Here is an 18,107-nt window from a genome sequence, read left to right as displayed (position 1 = left end):
GTATACAAATGGATTTTACATAAATCTTATGCTTGAACATTCTTTTCTCAGTAACAAAAAAAACCACATTCAGTATTTAACACTTTGTTATCAAGTACATTTTAAAAAGAACTGTACTGTAATTGGAATGCTTGATTTAGCAAAATTTGTGCTCTTTCATTTGCTGTTAGCAAACCAAAACTGACAAGAATGGTTACATGAAGAGAACATTATACTATATTCTTATTCTTTCTTTAATAACTCGGGTAGTACTGTAATGTTTCTGTTAATGTTGAAGAATGATTTCATATAATCTTATTCAAATTCTCCTATCTTAGAGCTTTACTGTCTTTATGTTTAACTCCTTATAATAAGGCCTTCCGTGTTTATTATCAATTTGACAGATGCTATTCATAACACCTGGTTTCAGACTATAGCACATGCTTTCTTAATTTAATTATTACCTGATTATAAAACCTCTATAAAAATATATAGTGACTGTTTATATAAAATCTGTAATTCACGTTCTTTATTATCTCAGTTATTATAAGCTTTCAGTAGTACATCAATTGTTAGGTCATAGGACAACATCACCTCAAAGCTAAGGAGTACTTTCAAGATGTCCCTTGTAAGACCTTGGCTGGAAGAGCCTGGAAACTATCCATTCTACACAAACTGTTTACTCAACTATGACAAACTAAACAACTCTGAAAATACAGCTGGTATAACTGAAGAGGCAGAGTCCTAAACAAAACACACAGAAACAAAAGGTCTGTACAAAAACTAAGCGTACCCTATGTATTTTTTATTTACATTCAACATAGGCAAAGCTAGAAAATTCAAAAAAAAAACAACATTAAAATATTGGCTTGAAATAAAATACTTGTGCTTTGGTTTAATTTTTCTTCTCCTACCCAGGAACATACACTATTTTTCAGTAAACTCTAACTTATATATAACACTTTTAGCACAGTATTAATGCTTTCTCGTAGGAACATTACTGAAATACTCCCAAATATGCTTGTGCTATGAAACATAATCACCTTTATCTTAAACTACCACACAAACTAGATTTTAAATAATTTTGAGGGTAGTCAAAAAATACTCCATATATGTAAGGTGGGGTGGAGGGTTTGAACATCCAGGTCAGCAATGGGTAAATAGTCTTGTTCTTCCTAGTGACGGCCCCCAACTATGGCACTTCTGGCACCCTGGGCTGGATTGCTCTGGGGCTGGGGTGGGGGATGAGCTGTTCTTTCTTTTGCAGAAGGTCTCTGCCCTCAAAACGACAGGAGCACCTGCACCCCCACTCCCACAGTGCGACACCAACAATGTCTGCAGACACTGCCAATGTGGGGGGTACAAGTGGGGAGGGTGGAGTCTCGTGGCAGCTGGTTGAGAACAATGCTTTACAGGAAATTTACTTAATTTCTAAAATCTGACCCAAGTTTGGAAACTTGGAGCAAAACAGTTACTTTTGTTTTGTAAAACTATAGGGACAAGATCAAATTGTGTTTAATATAATAGAAGGTGGATTGCCTGAGTGGCTCAGTTGGTTGAGCATCCCAACTCCTGATCTCAGCTCAGGTTTTGATCTCAGGGTTGTGAATTCAAGCCCTGCATTGGGCCCCATGCTGGGTGTGGAGCCTAATTTAAAAAACAAAACAAATAAAATAAAGAATAAAAGTTAACCACCAGTAGTGATGACAGAATGAGCCCAGGGATGCAGAGCTTTGAGTCAGAAGGACAAAACCAGAAATCCAGTTCCATTTATAGTCCTGGGAAGTCACAATCTCTTTGAGTATGCCTCCTCAACTACAAAGGGTAGTGATGACAATACTCATCAGCCATGAGGATTGAATGACAAAATGTATGTGAATTTTCACAGAATGAGAATAATACTAAAATTTGTATGGTACCACAGAAGACTCTGAATAGCCAAAGCAATCTTGAGATAGAACAAAGCTGGAGGTACCACAATCCTAGATTTCAAGGTACCCCACAAAGCTATACTAATCAAACAGTATGGTACTGGCACAAAAACAGACTCACAGATCCATGGAACAAAATACAAGCCCAGAAATAAAGTCATGCTTGTATGATTAATTACCATACAACAAAGGAGACACGAATATGCAATGGGGAAAAGACAGTCTCTTCAATAAATGGTGCTGGGAAAACAGGACAGCTACATGCAAAAGAATGAAACTGGGCCACTTTCTTACAGCACACACAAAAACAAAGTAAAAATGGATTAAAAACCTAAATCTGAGACCGGAAACCATAAAATTCCTGAAAGAAAATATAGGCAGTAATATCTTGAATATCGGCCATAGCAACATATTTATAGATTTTTCTCCCGAGGCAAGGGAAACAAAAGCAAAAAAAAAAAAAACTATTGGGACTACATCAAAATAAAAAACTCTGCACACCGAAGGAAGCCACCAAAAAAAAAAAAAAAAAAAAAAAAAGGCAATCTACTGAATGGGAGGAGATATTTGCAAATGACATATCTGATAAGGGTTAGTATCCAAAATATATAAAGAACTAATACAACTCAACACCCAAAAAGCAAACCATCCTATTAAAAAATGGGCAGAGGACCTGAAGAGATATTTTTACATAAAGATGTCAACAGACACACGAAAATACGTTCAACATCACTCACCAGGGAAAAGCAAATCTAAATCATAACGAGATATCACCTCACACCTGTCTGAATGGCTAAAATCATGAAGATAAGAAATAATAAGTGTTGATGAGGATGTGGAGAAAAAGAAACCTAATTCTACTGTTGGTGGGAATGTAAATTCATGTGGCCAATGTGGAAACAGTATGGAGGTGCCTCAAATTGAAAGCCGAAGTACCACATGATCCAATAATTCCTCTACTGGGTATTTACCCAAAGAAAATGAAAACACTAATTTGTAAAGATATATGCACCCCTCTGTTTACTGCAGCATTACTTACAATAGCCACGATATGGAAGCCACCCACATGTCACTAGATGAGTGGATAAAGAAGATGTGGTGTATATAAACAATGGAGTATTATCCATAAAAAAGAATGAAATTGTACAGTTAGTGACAACATGAACAGACCTTGAGGGTATTATGCTAAGTAAAATAAGTCAGAGAAAGACAAATACCCTATGATTTCACTCATATGTGGAATTTATGAAACACATGAACAGATAGCTTTAAATACAAAGAATGAATTGGTGGCTGCCCGAGGGGAGGTGGATGGATCAATTGGTAATAGGTAAAGGGGATTAAGAGGTACAGAGTTCCAATTATAAGGTAAGTCAGTCATGGGGATGAAAAGTACAGCACAGGGAATATAGTCAACGATACTGCAACAAAGTGCGCAGATGGTGACTACACTTACTGAGGTGAGCACTGAGTAATGTACAGACCTGTCAAATCACTATGTTGTACATCTGAAATTAAAAGAACACTGTGTGTCAACTATACTTCAATTAAAAAAACAAAGTATGTGAAACTGCTTTGTAAACCGTCAAGGTTCATAAAATATGAGTAACTATTATACTGGAAAATTACTGACTAATGAGACAAATTAAAGATTATGAAGCCATTAACATGAAGAGAGTATATTACAATGATAATCACTTCAAAATTAAAATATTCTAAAGTTCCAATAGTTTCAGTAATTCATTTTGCTGTATCATAAAAATAAAATTGTGATATCCTACCACTTATAAGAACATTAAGTAAAAGTCAAATGTTCACTAAAGTTGTTAAGAATCCAGGTCTTAAAATTAATAGTTCAATCATAAGGTTAACAAAGAGATCAGTCTATTATCTCAGTAGTAGAGCTAAAGTAGCTAAGTTTATCTTTTTCTAAAAAGACAAAACAAAGTATTTTTAAATGCTGGAAATGATTCCTGAAATCGCTGTAGTTAATTTCCTGTTGTTAATGTTGTTTTTCATCCCACAGCTGTTAACCATTTTTGGTTATAAGTTTACAAAACACAAATCACTAATAAAAATCATAAACAACCAAACTGAATTGAAAGTTTTCTGCCACAAACCCATTCTATGGTAAATGTAAAATATTACTCACTTGAAATCCATTGAAGTTTGGAAATAAATCACAACACCTTACTGGGCTTATTAAGGACTTCAAGACAGAAAAAAAATCTCAAAGACCATCCATCCAAATTTTCTCCCAAATACTATAATAAAAATGATCACGGAATTCATGGAAAAAACATACTTTTTGAAAATCACTTGAAGTCACTAAAACTAAAGTTTATTTTTTAAAGATTTATTTATTTGAGAGAGAGAGTGAGAGTTTGAGTGGAAGAGGCAGAGAGAATCTCAAGCAGACTCTGTGCCAAGTGCAGAGCCCAATGTGGGTCTCGATCTCATGACCCTGCGATCTGGACCTGAGCTGAAACCAAGAGTCAGACGCTTAACCGACTGCGCCACCCAGGGGCCCCTAAAGTTTTGTGTGGTTTTTTTTTTAATCAATTGTGTTCCTCTTTAAACTACTGCATTCTTTTTCTTTCCTTCATAACTCCATCTTTTTTTGAAAGAACTGCCTTCCTTCTGTCCTCATCACCTCTATGCTCACACAGTCCTTAACCTATTGCACCTGACTTACCAATTCTCTGTTTTCCCCAAATCATACTGTGTGAATAAGCCTGAACAGCACTTTCACCTGCACTCACTCACGTAACCCTCATAGTACTGTACTACGTACGACGCAGGTACCTGTACCTGTTTTTCAGGTGTTGAAACAGGAAAACAAGTTTAAATAACCGTACCAGATCCAGGACTCAATCCTCACCTTTACTCATGATGATACACTTGCTTGGTCAGTGCTCATCCCTACAAAACTCTGTATGGCGCTTACTTCCAGAGAGTCTTTGCTACTTGGCTTCCAGAGACACCATCTTTCAGGCTGCTCTTTAGTGACTAGTGTCCCCCAATATCCTTTTGGCCTCTTTTCTCTGTCCCCAGTACAGTCTTGTCCATTTCCACGCATTCAGCCATAACCTTTAAGGGAAGGCCTGTGAAGCCCACTTCTCAATGTGGGCCTCACTCGGGAGTAACTAACTCTTAAAAGCACACACAAACATCTGGAGCTTTAACACTCACTCAAAATCAATCCTAAACAATTTCTTCAGACTGTCACCATCCCTGTCGGCCTTTTCTTTCCCAGTTGTTCAGGTGTATTCTGCCCTCTCACAACTCTGCAAGTCCTGCCGCCCTGACACACCCTCCTTGTCATTCTCACTATGTCACAACTGCTTTATTTCCTAGTTGGAATATCAAAATCAGTTCCTGGCCTCATTTTGCCAATCCAACTCTAATATGATCAATCAAACAGACCCACATGCTAGCTGGATTAATTACAGTTAGTCCCCAAATGGAAAGCCTGAATTACAGAAATTTTTTTTTTTTTTGACAAGAGAGAGACACAGCGAGAGAGGGAACACAAGCAGGGGGAGTGGGAGAGGGAGAAGCAGGCTTCCCGCCGAGCAGGGAGCCCGATGCGGGGCTCGATCCCAGGACCCTGGGACCATGACCTGAGCCGAAGGCAGACGCTTAACGACTGAGCCACCCAGGTGCCCTGCCCTTTTCTTTTATTAGAAACTTCTTAACCTACGTTTCAAGACTGTCCATGATCTCCATTTGAAAATAATGATTTAAAAAATTTTAATTCCCACAACTAACATAGTGTTCTATTAGTTTCAGGTGTCTAATATAGTGATTCAACAATTCTATATATTATCAGTGCTCATCACAATAAATGTACTCTTAAACCCTGTCACCTACTCAAATAATGATTTTTGAGCTTTTTATTTCATGCTTATACCTTTTTATGCCCCATCCCCAGGATAACTATTGTTTCTCACATATACTCCATACTTTCTGGCTTCTCTGTACTTGTGATGCCATCCTTTGCATCCACCAAAATCAAACGCGACCTCAAACATCAGTGTCAAAAGTCACTCCCCCAGCAACGCTTCCTGGATTCAGAGCAGATGTGGCTTCTCCACCCCACCCAAATCTTCCCAGTACTTTGTGCCTCTCTTTTGCACTAATCACAGTCTAACTTAGCTCAGCTGTTTATTCCTTGATCTCTTCCCACATTGTCCAGAGGGCTTTAGCCATCCTGGGTGCAAGTGTTGCTTCCCTGTCTGTGCCCAACCCTCACCAAAGGCTAGCACACTGCCTTGGCTCAATACATGTTTCTGAATTAAATCACTGAGGGGAAAGAAAGAACTTTTATCCTTACCATAGGACACGATGATGCATTTTTATCCTGCACATCTTTCTTCCTGGTGGTTGACCATCCCTCCAGCTCTGCTGCAGACGGTGTGCTCTACGATAGTCAGAGGGCAGATCCCCTAGGGCACTCAGTGTTATGGTGGGGATTCAGGACAGTTCCTATCACAGGATCTGGGCAGCTTCGAAACAGACCCTCCTTCCCAATCAGCTCTGATGAGCGCTGAAGCAAGATGTGCATTCCCAGCAGTGAACATGGAGATAAAGAGAACTGCTTTAAAATGAACCCTTCCATACACAGAGGAAGAGCCTAAAGAGGGGCCAAAAAGGCAGAAAACAGGGACAAATCAGGGCAAGGGGCAAAAGCAATGTGCCATTCCCAGTTTTCCATGCAGGGCACAATCAGTCATGTGAAGTCCTGATATTAAGACTTGCATTTTGAGTCCTTTTGTTACAGAAAATACAACAGAAGCAAAAGTAGACAAAACAATATAATGAATTTCCATGTACTTCTCAGTTTCAAAACTTATCAACTCATAGCCAATCCTATTCATTTATATTCCCATGTTATTTTAATAACAGCTTTATTGAGAAATTTAAAGAACACAGTTCAGGTTTTTAATCTTTTTTTTTTAAGATTTATTTATTTATTTAGAGAGAGAAACCAAGTGAGTGCATGTGAGCCAGGGGAGAGGCAGAGAGAGAGAGAGAGAATCTCAAGCAGACTCCCTGCTGAGCGTGGAGCCCCATGCTGGGCTCGATCCCACAACCATGAGATCAAGACCTGAGCCCTGATCAAGAGTTGGACGCTTAACTGACTGAGCCACCCGGGTGCCCCAGTTCGGTGGTTTTTAGTGTATTCAGGGTAAGCATCATCACCACAATCAATTTCAGAATATTTCATCACTCCAAAAAGAAACCCTTTACCCGCTGAAGGTTATGCTCCACCTTAGGTAACTGCAAATCCACGTTCTGTCTCTATGAGTTTTCCTATTCTGGATGCTTGATATAAATGGAATCATTAAATATGCGGTGTTTTGTGTCTGGTTTCTTCCATTCAGCATGTTTTCAAGGTCCATCCATGCTGCAGCTGTGTCTAGACTACATTCCTGTTTATCACTGAGTAACATTCCACTCTCTGGATGGCCCACATTCACTGATCCACTCATCAGGTGGTGGACATACAGTTTCCTTTCCTTGGCTCTTATGAATAATACTGCTATAAATACTTGCATATTATAAGGTTTCTGTAGACATCAGTCTTCACTTTTCTTGGGTACATACTTAGAAGTGTAATTGGCAGGTCAAATGGCAACTTTGTGATGAACTTTTTGGGCACTGTGGACTACTTTCCACAGTGGCTGTACCATTTTACATTCCTATCAGCAACACACACACACACACACACACACACACACACACACACACACACACACACACACACACACACACACACACACACACACACGTTGCAATTTCTTCACACCCTCACCAATAGTTACTGTCTTTCCGTTGATTTTTGTTGTAGTGCATCCTCTCATTTGCAGCCACGCTAGAGACGGATGCGGTAATTCACTGTGGTTTTGATTTGCATTTTCCTGATGACTGGTGATGTCAAACACCTCTTCTGGTGTTCAGTGACCATTTGTTATCTTCTTTGGAGAAATGTCTGCTCAGATCCTTGCCCCATTTTTAAATTGGTTGTTGCTGTTATTCTCCATCTATTCCAGACACAAGTCCTTCATCAGATACAGAACCTGCAAAATTTTTCTCCCATTTTGTAGGTTGTTGTTCCACCTTCTTGATAGTATCTTTTGGCACAGGAAAAAAAATTTTAATTTTGGTTTTGATTAAATTTCTTTTGTTTCTTCTGCTTTTGGTGTCACAACTGAGAAACTGTTGTCTAATCCGAGGTCATAAAAACGTACATCTATGTTTTCTCCTAATATTCAGAAGTCTTTGCTCTTACACTTAGGTCTGTGTTCCATTTTGAGTTAATTTTTGCATGTGGCATGATGCGGATCAGGATGCAAACCATGCTCATTACCCCAGAGGCTCTTCCACACCCTTCCTCGTCCACACTCCCACTTCCCCCAGCAAACATCATTAACTCGCTCCAATCAGAACTTTGCCACCAGCAGCACAGCCCTCTTAAATTTTTTTTTATAAATTTTCTTAATAACTGTTAACCCTAACAACTGATTTACATAAGTTATGGCAGTTCTGCTTCCTGGGTCCATAAACCCTCTCACCCATATGTCTAATCATTTCAATACTTTGAAGAAACCAAAGTATTCTTCTCACCTAAAGGTAATTGCAGCAATATTATATAATTCCACAGAAAACGCGGAGGATGTCAGACTACTAAGTCTCAAAGGTGACTCCAAGAATTCTCAGATGGTATTAAAGAAAGGGGTTGGCTATGAAGTGGTAACCCCCAAATAACAGAAAGACAAAGATAAGGTGGCATATAGAACACGGGGAACCTTGGATCTAGAAGCAGCCTCATTAAATTTCTAGGATGAGTGAATTGCTTCCCCAGAGGGAAGAGGTGACTTCACACCTGTGACTCATGAGAAGCCTCTGGGGTTGGTTAGCACCTGTCTGTGACCCTACAGCTATAGGCGTTCTACTGACTGTGCATTCTAAGATGACTCTACTTCCCCACATATCTTAAAAGATACATATTTCTAAATATTTCCCCCCAAAATGAGCCCATTAAATTTATTAGACAGATTACCTAATTTTCACCATGGGAGGGCAGTCTTATTCTAATATGCCATAGAAGTCTGAAAATAAAGACAAGAAAGCTAGACATATTTTATTATTTTTTTTAAGATTTATTTATTTATTTATTAGAGAGAGAGAGGGGCAGAGCACAATCAAGGGGGGAACGGCAGAGGCAGAGGGAGAAGCAGGCTCCCCGCCAAGCAAGGAGCCTGATGTGGGGCTGGATCCCAGGACCCTGCGATCATGACTTGAGCCAAGGGCAGATGCTTAACCGACTGAGTAACCCAGATGTCCCAGCTAGACATATTTTAAAATAATCTTAAACACTACTTTCACATTTTAAAAAGGTGAACAATGACACTTATCTAGAAGCAGAAATTGTCATACATGATCTGACTAATAAAAAATATACTTAGGAAAACAAAGGAATGGCATATTTGAAAATGGGACAAGCAGCATTATGCTTTGTATACTTATAAAATATCTAAGTATCCTCACTAGACTATCAAACCTTACAAGAAAAAAAATAGCCTCTAGCACTTACCTAGTCCATACTATATGGCAACAACAAAGTAAGCATTTAACAAAAAAATTTTTTTAAGATTTTATTTATTTATTTGACAGAGAGAGTGAGAGAGCACAAAGAAGGGGGAGCAGAAGGAGAGGAAGAAGGAGGCTCCCCGCCAAGCAGGGAGCCCGATGTGGGGCTCGATCCCAAGGACCCTGGGACCATGACCTGAGCCGAAGGCAGATGCTTAACCCTCTGAGCCACCCAGATGCCCCCAAAGTAAGCATTTTAAGTGCAATGTTCCAATACCAAGCACTTAATCATGTTAACTTATTATGGTACACATGCACACACCAATCCCCAAAATCATAGAGAAATGCAAGGCTTGCAACAACGAAAATGATTTGGGGAAAACAAAGTTGGAGGATGTATACTACCTACTGGCACAACATAATGTAAAGCTGCTGTTAACCAGGAAGGCAACAATGGGACTTTGAGAATCTAGAAACTGAGAATGTAGTATTGAGAATCTAGAAACAGACCTGTACATTCATGGTTAATTGATTTTTGACAAAGAAACCCAGGTAACTCAATGGGGAAATAATCATCTTCTCAACACATTATCCTGAGAGAGTTGAATATTCACATGCAGAAAACTGAACTCAGACCTTAACCTCACAATGCATACAAAAACTAACTCAAAATAGATCATGGACCTAAATGTAAGAGATGAAACTACAAACCTCTATAAGAACATAATAAATCTTTAACTGCTTACTCAGCCAATTAATTCTTCAACTTGACACCAAAAGCCATAAAACAACAATAAAAGAAAAAGATAATTTGGGCTTTCCAAAAATAATGTGTGTCAAAAGATACTATTAAGAAAATGAAAACTTGGGGCACCTGGGTGGCTCAGTCGTTAAGCGTCTGCCTTCGCTCAGGTCATGATCCCAGGGTCCTGGGATCGAGCCCCGCATCAGGCTCCCTGCTCAGCTGGAAGCCCGCTTCTCCCTCTCCCACTCCCCCTGCTTGTGTTCCCTCTCTCGTTGTGTCTCTCTCTGTCAAATAAATAAATAAAATCTTAAAAAAAAAAAAAAAGAAAGAAAATGAAAACTTGGGCGCCTGGGTGGCTCAGTCGTTAAGCGTCTGCCTTCAGCTCAGGTCATGATCCCGGGATCCTGGGATTGAGCCCAGCACTGAGCTCCCTGCTCAGTGGGAAGCCTGCATCTCCCTCTCCCACTACCCCTGCTCGTGTTCCTGCTCTCGCTATCTCTCTCTCTGTCAAATAAATAAATAAAATCTTAAAAAAAAAAAGAAAAGAAAAGAAAGAAAGAAAATGAAAACTTGTGGGGCGCCTGGGTAGCTCAATTGGTTGAGCGTCTGCTTTTGGCTCAGGTCATGATCGGCGAGGAGTCTGCTTCCCCTTCTGCTTGTGCGCGTGTTCTCTCTCAAATAAATAAATAAATAAAATCTTTGAAAAAATGTTTAAAAAAAAGAAAATGAAAACTTGTGTCATGGATGGGAAGAAAAAAGATTGTAAGCCATATATCTGATAAAAAGATTTCTATTCAGAATGTATAAAGAACCCTTGCACTCATAATAAGACAAACGACCTAATTAAAAACAGGCAAGGGGTGCCGGGCTGGCTCAGCTGGTGGAGCATGTAACCCTTGATCTCGGGGTTATAAGCCCCACATTTGATGTAGAGATAAAAATAAAATCATACAAAAAATAAAACAGGCAAAATTTTATATACAGGTTTAATTTAATTATCAAAATTCCAGCAAGGCTTTTTGTAGATATAGACAAGATTATTGCCAAACTTATGTGGAAAGGCAGAGGCACCAGAATAGCCCAAACAATTCTGAAACAAAGGGAGGAATCATCCTCACTGATTTCAAGGGGGCACCAAATGCTGAGGAGGGTGTAGAAAAAGTGGGTCTCTCATTCTTCATGAGTGGGAATTTAAAATGGTATAGTCACTTTGAAAAGTAGTTCAGCAGATTGTTTCAAACTAAACGTGTGCTTACCAGAAGACCTAGCAATTACACTCCTAGGCATTTACCCCAGAGAGATGTAGACATGTTCACATAAAAACCTGTGTGTGACTGTTCATAGCAACTTTATTAGGAATAGCTCCAACCGGGAGCAGCCCAGAGGGACTTCAGCGGATGAGTGGTTACACAGGCTGGGACCAGCCTTACTACTCGGTAATAGAAAGGAATGAACTATTGGTATACAACCTGATCAACAACCTGGATGGATCTCCAGAGAGTTATGCTGAGTGAAAAAAAGTCAATTCCAAAAGGTTACATATTCTGTTATTCCAGTTATATAATATTCTTGAAATGACAAAATTATAGAAACAGATTAGCAGTTGCCAGGAGCTAGGGATGGGAGGGAGAAAAACAAAGAGATTCTGTGGCTATAAAAGGGTAACATGTGGAACCCCTGCAAGGGTGTAAATGTTCTCCCTTCACCTGTTTCACCCTCAATATCCTGGGTATGATAATGTACCACAGTTTTGCAAGATGTTATCATTAGAAGAAACCAGGGCATAGCATACATCAGATCTCTTTGTACTATTTCTTACAAATGTGTCTATCATTATCTCAAAGTAACATTTTTAACGAAAAAAATCAATCAAGAAGTACTGACTATAATTGAATGCAAGGTATTGGATAAATCAACACCAGGGACCACATTAAGGATGGTTTTATAAAATAACCAGATAGTTCACAGACAGCTCACGGGGAAAGAATGGAATGTCCAGGGGCGCCTGGGTGGCTCAGTTTGGTTAAGCATCTGCCTTCGGCTCAGGTCGAGATCCCAGGGTCCTGGGATTGAGCCCGGCATCAGGCTCCCTGCTCCGCGGGAAGCCTGTTCTCCTTCTCCCACTGCCCCTGCCTGTGTTCCCCTCTCGCTGTGTCTCTTCCTGTCAAAAAAATTAAATAAAATCTTAAAAAAAAAAAAGAATGGAATGTCCAGAAATGACCTATCAGCAGTGGGAACGGTAGCCTTTTACACTGGACAGGGAAGGCGGCTGTTCAATGAATGCTACTGGGACATGGGCAGAGCTGCCTGCAAAACAGGAGGTAACACTGTACAAGATCTATAAATTCTGACAAATCAGAGATTTAAATGCAAACACTAAAAACAACAAAGAAAACATAGTGGTCCTAGAAGAAACTGTGGAAACCAATGGGAGAATTTTCTGACAATGCAGAAGTGCGGAAGGTGGTTCTAACTCTGACATAAGAAGCCGGAGGGCCTTAAGTAGAAATACAATAAGCTCAACAACATGAAGTCTTATGGCAAAACTTATGAACAAAGACAAATACAAATGACAAACTGGAAAATAACACCTTCGAGTCATAGCTCAGAGGCCTAATTTCCCTTATAAAGAAATCCTGAAACTCAAAATCAGAGAAGCCACAACACAACAGAAAAAAAAGTAAAAGATATAGATAGCTCCAGAAAAAGAAGCAAACATAGCTGTGAAATCTAATAGATATTCAAACAGACTCACAGTAAGAGTCATTTAACCTCCTCCATCACCAAAGATAAAACCTTAATACACTACACCAAGGAGGATTTTACACAGGTCCCTGGTACTCTGTGGAGAGCAGTTAATTACACACATGCATGCCCAGCCTGCAGATCACTCAAATATATTTACACACATGTACAATGACATATAAAAGGTTATTAAGAGTGGGCGCCTGGGCGGCTCCATTGGTTAAGCGATTGCCTTCGGCTCAGGTCATGATCCTAGAGTCCTAGGATCGAGTCCCACATTGGGCTCCCTGCTCAGCGGGGAGTTTGCTTCTCCCTCTGACCCTCCTCCCTCTCATGCTCTCTCTCATTCTCTCTCTCTCAAATAAATAAATAAAATCTTTTTTAAAAAAAGGTTAATAACTGCATCAATGTTTGTATTAGGAAAAGATTAGAAACATGAAAATTTCATGTAAGAATTCTTTTTAAAAATAATTTTTAAATATATATATTTGCTAAATATACACGTAGGTGCATAAAATATCTCTGGAAAGATTCACAAGAAAATGCCAACACTGTATTCTACCAAAGGTCTCAACAGCAGTCAATGTGTCTCCTGGAGTCAGACAACATGGCAGCCCTTAGCAGTGGCCGCTGGGATGGGAACCAGGTGTTCGGGGACAGAAGCTGCAGGAAGAATTTTTGTGGTGTACCACTGTGACATAAGAAATATACATTTGATGTCTGCCCCCAGTTCCTGACAGAGAGGTCCGAAATCACTTGGAATTTCCTGGGTGATAGGCATATCTTTTGTTCTAAGGAGGTGACTCTGGGTGGGCTCCCTGATGGTTTGTGGATGAGGGCTGGTCATGAGAAAGACCTGCCATGATCAGAAGCTTTGAACTTTCAGCCCCGCACCCCCATCCTCTGAGGAAGGAGAGGGGCTAGAAATTGGGCTAATCATCCATCACACCTACGTGAGGAAGCCTAAACAAAAATCCCTAAGGTACAGGGTTCAGAGAGATTCCAGGTTGGCAGGCACATGCATGAGTTGGGAGCAAAGCGTACCGTAATTCCAAGGGGACAGAAGCTCCTGGGCTCAGGGCCCCTCCAGACCTCCTAGCATGTATCCCCTCATCTGGCTTTATACCCATACCCTTTACCATGTGCTTTATTAAATAATAAACCAATAAACATAAGCGTTTGAGTTGTTAGCCATTACAGAAAATTATCTAACCTGAAGACCTACTACTTGTGACTGGCATCCAAAGTGGGGACAGTATTGTGGGAATGAGCCCTTAACCTGTGAAATGTGATGTTAACTCTGGGTAGACAGTGTCAGAATTGAGTTGAACTGTAGGACATTCAGCTGGTGTCTTCATGAAGGAACAGGAAGGAGCAGGGCAACTTGAGGCCAGAAAGCAGCCCAGAAACACAAATCAGCTGGTCCAGGAACAGGCAAGAGGTAGGCTTTCGGAGTTTCCCCAAAGGAGAAGGTCATGTCTGGAATTTATTTTTATTTTTTTTGAATTAATTAAGTGCTACATTTATTCATTTATTTATTTATTAAGATCTATGCTCAACATGGGGCTTGAAATCACGATCCAGAGATCAAGGTCACATGCTTTACCAACTTTGCTAGGCAGGTGCCCCTATGTTTGGAATTTTTTATTCCAAATTATAAAAAAAATTTATATTTTTTAAGATTTATGTATTTATTTTAGGGGGAGAGAAAGGGTGGACGGGAGGGGGCAGAGGGAGAAGGAGAGAGAGAGAATCCTCAGGCCAACGCCCCACTGAGTGCGGAGCCCCACGCAGTGCTCAATCCCAGGACCTCAGATCATGATCTGATCACGATCTGGAAACCAAGAGTTGAATGCCTAACCGACTGAGCCACATAGGCGCCCCTGTTTGGAATTTATTTTAAAATATGAGGCAACACTAGAGGATTTTAAGCAGAGGCACGGTACAATTAGATTTATTTTAATACATAATAAGATGAAAACTGGATTGGAGAAGGAGATGTGTGAACAAGACACCACTGCAACATCTGAGGGAGACATGTCAGTTACTGACCAAGAGACACAGACACACCAAAAAGACGCTCCTGTGCTAGATCACAAAGGACTCAGGAACAGATCCAATTTGAAAGTAAGGGACAGAAGGTGATTTAGATCAGTGGTTCTCAAGTTTTCATGGCACCTTGTAGACCTGTTAAAAATGTAAGTTGTTGGGCCTGCGCTCAGAGCTTCTGGTTCTGAAGGTCTAAGGTATAGAGATGATGCCACCTGAATTTTAAATTAGCAATTCACACACTGATAGATCTCCTGCCACATTTTGGGATGCACTCATTTAAACAACTCCCAACCTTCTGGCTTACAGCAGACAGTGGGTGAAGTTGGGACAGGGACACCATTTATGGGAAAAGAGAACAATGTGGGAAATGGAAGCCGTGAGGGGCACAGGAACAAAGATGGACTCTGTTGGGCACGTGCTATGTCTAGTGTTTGGGCTACTTCTGTAGGGTTGCCTGAATGGTCTTTCTGATGGAAGCAGTTCATCAGCTAAATGTCAAGTGTGCCTCCTAAACGTGATTTGATGTAGAATGCTTTGAGGCTTCCAAGCACGTCAGAAGCCTATGTTGACGGTGACCCTGGCCCTGGCTGCCTCTCTGAGGGTACCCTCCCCCTGCCCAGATCACTCAGCCCCAGCCATACTGTCTTTTTCCTTTTGATACCATTGTGGCTTGCTCCCTCACTATATTCAGGTCTCTGCTAAACTATCTAAAATAGTAATTTCCTTTCTTAAAAATTTATTAAATAGATTTAATCTTTTAGAGCAGTTTTTAGGTCCACAGTAAAACTGAGAAGGTACATCGATTTCCCATTTCTTTCTTAGCAACTCTGGTGCTGCAAGGTACTCCAGGCTCATCTTGTATGTTCGTGCCTCAGTCCTGGAATCAGCCATTTCTTCAAGGAGCCTGGTTTCCTTTATGGCAGAAGGTGACAGAAGCCAAGAACTGGGGGCACCTGGGTGGCTCAGTCGGTTAAGCATCCGACTCTTGATTTCGGCTCAGGTCATGATCTCGGGGTCGTGGGATTGAGTGAGTCCTGTGCTCAGCTCTGAGTCTGCTTGAGATTCTCTTTCCGTCTCCCTCTGCTCCTGCCCCCGGCACGCACACACACTCTCTCTCTCAAATAAATACATAAAATCTTAAAAAAGAAGCAGCAGCAGCCAAGATCTGGGTGCTGGGTGTTTGCTCTATGCCCTCCCAGCCGACTGAGCCAGGAGACAGGTGTGGGTACACTGGCCCATGCACACACACATCTACAGACATTTCTAGATGGAGCCACCTGTGCATGTGTTAAGCTGAACATGGGTTCATACTGATGTCTCCAGCTCTGGCCCGTCGCCGTGTGCGTCATTCCGGCTGTCTCCCCTTGCTTATCTGTAACCTCCCTGCAGCGGTGAGACACCTGGCTCCCCCACCCGCCACCCAGCTGTGTCACCGCTCTGTGGGAGCGCGGGTGCGCAGGAGGGTCAGAACTGCTGACCTGTGCCCGTGCTCACTCATTTTGATCCCCCTTACCTTGCTTCATTCTTCTCCACTGCATTCTGAACCACTTCATATGTTTATTTTCTGTTTTGTTTTCCTGTTCCATGACAATAAAAACTTGTGTTGCTGAGTCTCCAGCACTTAAAACTGCCTTGAACAAATCAGGTGCTAAAAAATATTAGCTGAATGAGTATAAAGAAAAAATCCCTGATTACCACAATTAGGCAGATCTCAGTCTGGCCTTTCTCCACCAACACTATTCAGTTATGAAGGTACTGTATCTACTTCAATCAAATTATCACCATAGAATATAATTTATTAGACTTTCCATCAATTCAATGGACTTCTCTCTTTGACTGCTGCAATTATACCCACCGAACTGAAACACTGAACTATCACAGTCACTTACAGCTTCTACTTTTCCTATAAGGTCTGATGTGAACCAACACTCCTCTTACTACCCCACCTCCCAACCTAAATCTCCTGGACACCGTCCACCTCTTTCAAATTTCCTAGACACGAGTGATTCTAGGTGCTCTAGCTATATTGATAAATATTCTTTCCACATGTGTTAGGAACATGAACAACATAATCACGATCACAAGTTCAAATCACAGTGTTAAATGAAGAATTATATGAAAATTAAGCTTTTGATTTCAAGTTTATCTTCCATAAGAACTCTGAGGGCACATAAAACTAAATTCTTGGAAAAATTACACAGATTTGCTCTCTCTTCCTTAGTATGGAAGCCTGAGGTTCAAGAACAAAGACTAATGGGAAACATATGGAAAAGATCAGCAACAAGATGAAATCTTGGCCCAAATACAGTCTGCCATGTTTCACATACCAGTGTCTCAAATAATAGACGAGATTTTTACAGTACTGCCAACCATCACTTGAAACACAGCACGTTTTTACAAAACCTGAAGTATAACAAAATAAACCCTGTGATTTCCTTGTAAAAATCTAATGGTAAACACTATCTGAGGACACAAAAACAAATTCTGGGATTCACTTTACCTTATTAGTTTGTACAAACTTTAAAAGAGTCTTCCAAAGCATGAACTAAAAGTTCACTGCCAAGAAATACAAGTTAACTCTCTTTTTAAAATAAAAAAACACGCTAGGAAAAAAATGTAGCATTTAAGCAGTTAACCACTATTCCTCAGGAGAAACAACTCAGTGAAGAGATTTTCTACATCTACAAAATAAAGGAAACAGAAGTTCCTAATGCCATTTTAGTCAATACTATAAAATTATTTTTTGTACTAACCTAAAGAGGCAAATCAGAGATCTATCTTCCGAGTGCAAGATACTAAATTATATCACCAGATTAATTTTTTTTCAAAGGTTTATAGCAGGCATTCTAGTGCATATATTTGGGAGGAAGGGGAGAACAGTGAAAGCGAACAGAAAAGAAGGTATAATTCTTTGTGTGGAAAAGTTATATATTTAATCTGTGTCACTAATGACAAGTCCCTTCGTTTAAAAAGTAAACTAGAGGGGCGCCTGGGTGGCTCAGTCGGTAAGGAACCGCCTTCAGCTCAAGTCAGGATCTTGGGGTCCCAGGATCCAGCCC

General features: G+C 40.3%; 1 protein-coding gene across 2 annotated transcripts in view; it reads right to left on the bottom strand.

Moving 5' to 3' along the window:
* Positions 1-18,107, bottom strand: part of CENPP (centromere protein P) — a 228,222-nt gene that overhangs the window by 108,115 nt on the left and 102,000 nt on the right. The window lies entirely within an intron of this gene.

This window comes from Eumetopias jubatus, unplaced genomic scaffold (genome assembly GCF_037043125.1).
Source record: "Eumetopias jubatus isolate StellerSeaLion01/CBP00866 unplaced genomic scaffold, mEumJub1_p1.0 scaffold_15, whole genome shotgun sequence".
NCBI lineage: Eukaryota > Metazoa > Chordata > Mammalia > Carnivora > Otariidae > Eumetopias > Eumetopias jubatus.
This window is presented reverse-complemented; position numbering and strand designations above follow the sequence as displayed.